General features: G+C 45.8%; 1 long non-coding RNA gene across 1 annotated transcript; it reads left to right on the top strand.

The window, feature by feature from the left end:
- The first annotated feature begins 2,348 nt into the window (after positions 1 to 2,348).
- LOC116477267 (uncharacterized) lies at positions 2,349 to 3,637 on the top strand. The gene is made up of 2 exons (XR_004250417.1): positions 2,349 to 2,583; positions 3,376 to 3,637. It is a non-coding gene; the product is annotated as an uncharacterized LOC116477267 (long non-coding RNA).
- Positions 3,638 to 4,588: the final 951 nt, after the last annotated feature.

The following is a 4,588-nucleotide window of genomic DNA, read 5'->3' as shown; positions in this document are numbered from 1 at the left end:
TCTGCCATCCCCCCAACCCCTACAACTACGCACACATCCTCCACTGATCTCAAACCTCTCAGGCACTTCATCTCCTTCCTTCAATGATCTTGCCTCCCTTTCCCAGGCAAAATATACACTGCAAGACAGGACGTACTTCACCTTCCAGCACCAAACTTTCATCCACGGCTGCTCTGGCCATGAGTGAATTAGAAAGAGGCACTCTTTCCTCAAGGGTCTTCACTATCATTTGCCAGGAAACAGTCAAGGCCACTCTTCAATTTGTCCATGGGCTGATCAACATAAAAAATCTCTGGCTCCTTCCCATCAATATTTAAACAAGCTTTGGCTGGGTGTGGTGGCTCATGCCTGTAATCCCAGCACTTTGGGAGGCCAAGGTGGGAGCAACTGAGGTCAGGAGTTTGAGACCAGCCTGGCAAACATGGTGAAACCCCACCTCTACTAAAAATACAAAAATTAGCCAAGCGTGGTGGCATGTGCCTGCAATCCCAGCTACTCAGGAGGCTAAAGTAGGAGAATCATTTGAACCCCAGTGGCAGAGGTTGCAGTGAGCCAAGATTACCCCAGTGCACTCCAGCCTGGGCAACAGAGTGAGATTCCGTCTCAAGAAAACAAAAAAAAATAAAAACCCCCCAAAACAAGGTTATGTTTCTCCAATCTTAAAAAATAATAATTAAAAATCATCATTTTCCTCTCAGTATCACTCTCATTTCTTCACAGACAACTTCTTGGAAGATTTGCTATGTTCATTTATCTCCATTTTCCCATCATCACCCTCACTTATTCCTCAACTCACTGCAAGCTGACCTTCTCCAGCCATTCCAAGGAATCTGCTCCAGGTAACAACAAAGTCTGCTCAGTCATCTCACTAATTTCTCAGCAAAACTGACCTAATTAACTACTCTTCCTGAAGTGCTCTTCCCTTGCTCCCTGCAATGCCATATTTCCCTGGTTCCTCTCCTAGGGCTGCTTGCTTGTCTTCCCTTTCTTTAGTAGAAGAGCTCTTGACACTCTGTCCTGGACCTCCACCAGGATATTCTCTCCACCAGGCAATCTCTTCTAAGCTCCTGCTCTAGCCCCATTCACATACAAGAATCTAAGGCACAGATTTCTAGCTCAGGCCTGTCATCTAAAAAATCAAAACAGGCCCATCCATTGGCCTGTTGAGTTTCTCCACTAGAAGACCTCCAAGGCTTATATATATGTAAAACCAAACTTCCCACACATCAGCTTCTTCTCCTGTGGTTCCCTTTTAGTATGTGGTGGCCCAACATTCTCCCAGCTATCAGCCCAGAAGCCTGGCAGTCACCCCAACTCTGCAAATTTCACACACCCAATCCACCACCACCACCGCTGCCACCTACTTCCCAGTGATCTCTCTCTTTCTCTCCCTCCCTCCCTCCTGTATTCTTCAGCTGTGGCCTGAGTCCAAGTAACCAAAGTCAAGAAAAGCAGGGCCATGTACTCTGTACTCACCAGCCTGGTGCTTGAAACCCTCAACTATTGTAAAGTGGCTATGTTACTGAAAACGGGTCCCCATCCAGACCCCAAGAGAGGATTCTTAGACCTCAAGCAAGAAAGAATCTGGGGCAAGTTCAAAGAGTAAAGTGAAAGCAAGTTTATTAAGAAAGTAAAGGAATAAAAGATTGGCTACACCATAGGCGGAACAGCGGCATGGGCTGTTCAACTGAGTATACTTATGGTTATTTATTGATTATATGCTAAACAAGGGGTGGATTAGGCAAGAGTATTCTGGGGAAAGGAGTGGCAATTCCCAGAACTGAGGGTTCCACCCTCGCCTTTAGATCATATAGGGTAACTTCCTAACATCGCCATGGCATTTGTAAACTCTCATGGTGCTGGTGGGAGAGTCTTTCAGCAAGCCAATGTATTATAATTAGCATAAGATGAGCAGTGGGGACGACCAGAGTTCACTTTCATTGCCAATCTTGGTTTTGGTGGATTTGGGCCGGCTTCTTTAAGTATCCTGTTTTACCAGCAGGGTCTTTGTGACCTGTATCTTGTGCTGACCTCCCTGTCTCATCCTGTGACTTAGAATACCTAACCTCCTGGTAATGCATCCCAGCAGGTCTCCGCCTTCTTTTATGCAGCCCCTATTCAAGATGGAGTCCCTCTGGTTCAAACGCGTCTTGACAGTTCATCCTTCAGTGTTTCCGGCTAGGAAATTTAAATGTTTGTCCATCCTATTCACTGGTCTCTGAAGCACTCATTTAGTACATGGAGAAGGGAGAGAGAGAGGGGAATGGGAGGAGGGGAAGAGCAGAGGAGGGAGAGGAGGGGGTAGACGGTTAGTCTATCCTCTCTGCGGGGCCTCTCTGCTGGGACTCAGATGCTGATCGCTGAAATTCTCATCCGCCACACACAACATGGCGGCTTCCTGGACCCGCGCCCAATTTTCGCTTCCGGGATGGAAGCTACGTCATTTCCCCCTCTGTTGCCCTAGCGCCCTCTGGAAGCCAAGAATGTGAGGAAGTCTTCCTTCGCGCCTTCTTCTTCCTTCTTGCTTCTGCTCCAGGGCAGCCTGACAGAGCCGCTTAAGGCTCTGCTGGCCGCGGCTAGCCGGTGAGGAGGGTGGGGGGAGGGGCCGTCCCGCGTGTGGGGGAGTCTGAAGGCGACCAACGAGAGGGAGGGCCGGAGCGGGGAGGTGGCTCGGAGGCATGTCCAGTAAATTGGGGATGAAACTCCTCCCAGGAACCCGGTTATTAATGGGTTGAGGGAAGTGGCAGGTGCAGCGGTTGCGCAGAGACAATGATGCTTAGTAGCCAGGACTTCATGGCCACAAAATGTGTGTGTAGAGACGGCCACAGCAGCCTGAAAACCATTTTCGTCCCCTTTTAGGTTTACCCATTCCGCTGGGCCCAGCCACCACCCACTCCTGCTGTCTGGTAAACTTTCCTCCTGTTTCTGAGGCCATGTCTGGCGTGAAGAGTCTTTACTGAATAGTTTTCATTGATCGCAGACCCCGTTCTTCTCTCTTCTCACCCCTTTATTGAAGTGACAGTGAAAATCTAAGTGAGAAAGCACTGTTACAGGGGCTGAAAAGGCTACAGGAGACCAGAGCCATTGACTTTTACTTTTTAAATGAAGATCTCTTTTACTTGAAAGAACTCAAGAATTTTGGCATTCAAATAGGGGCTGGAAGACTTGAAAGCAGTAGAAATTTCACCACAGGTGATAGGAAAGGATGGTCACGAAATGAGTATCTCCTGACTTGCACACCTAGTGAGCAGAGCCAGGACCTTCTTCACCTTAGCATTTGGAACAGGCTGCAAAGTTCATTCTTCCTCATAGCAGCTCCTGCATTCAGTTTGGTTTAGTTGTTTTATGTGGTTTCTAGCCTGATTTTTTTTTCAGGGTACAGCAGAAGTCCCAGGTAGCTGAGAAGTTCATGGAATCTTCTTGTTTGGTACACCTTTCACTACTGCTTGTGATACGGTGCAGGGTTGGGATGTGCAGACATTTCTCAAGTGCACTGTGTACCTACACAGCATGCTGCAGTTTGGCTACTGCAGTCAAGAGAAACTGGTTTGAACAACTACTGAGTGTAACATAGGAAGCGCATTTCATTTGATAACAGGAACACAGCTTTTGTGCTAATAAAATGCTTTGAAAATTAGTGTGTGGTCTTTAGTAATTAGCATATACATTTTAGTTATCCATTGGTTCATAACAAATGGACTAAATAGGTACCCCACTCAGTCATTTATCTAAGTGAAAAGTTTGGTTAAATTGTAGTTGTGGGCATTGATCAAAGCTAATGGGAAAAAGAGATTAAGATGAAAATCATGGGATTAAATTTTTAATTAGTTTGCCCCTTGGACCGTTGCTTGGTATGACATGGAGATTGATTGGCTACTTATGCCTGCCTGGGAAGATACGGCTCTGCTACCAAACCTCTGAACCTAAGAGTGTTTTGCAAAAAAACTGAATATTTTATTCGGTTATCTTTCACTTTATTCCTGCTTAACAAGGAATTGAAAAGGAAGTCAAGGTCTTGGATCTCATAGTTCTTGGTATAGTGATAGATATAAAGTATGAGATGGGGGCTTCAGCGGGTTCATTAATAAATATCTCAAATTAACATGTCTAAGTCAAACTCTTCCTTTCCTGTCCCCAATCTCCTCCTCTCCCAGGGCTCCTTATGTCAGCTAATGGTGCCATGATTAGTGCGCTCAAGGCAAAAACCTGGGAACAATCTTGATTCCCTCTTTCATTCCCCACAGCTCACCCATTGAGAAATTCTATCCGCTTTTATTCCAAAATATATCCTAAATCCATTCACTGTTCTTATCTCCACCACCCTAACCCAGGCATCATCATCCTTTACCTGGTTAACTTCAAGATCCTTTTCATTTAACCTCCTTGCTTCTAATCTTCTGACCCATTTTCACCATCCCAGTCCATTCACCACACAGTAGCAGCCAAAGTATTTGTTTAAAATGAAAGTTAGATTCTATCACTTTTGTGTTTAGAATTATTATCTTCCCCCACTAATTACTGTGCCCTACATGATCTGGACTCAATCTGGAACCACTCTCTACCCCTTCACTCACTATAATCCAGACAT

Source organism: Hylobates moloch, unplaced genomic scaffold (genome assembly GCF_009828535.3).
Source record: "Hylobates moloch isolate HMO894 unplaced genomic scaffold, HMol_V3 SCAFFOLD_11, whole genome shotgun sequence".
NCBI lineage: Eukaryota > Metazoa > Chordata > Mammalia > Primates > Hylobatidae > Hylobates > Hylobates moloch.
This window is presented reverse-complemented; position numbering and strand designations above follow the sequence as displayed.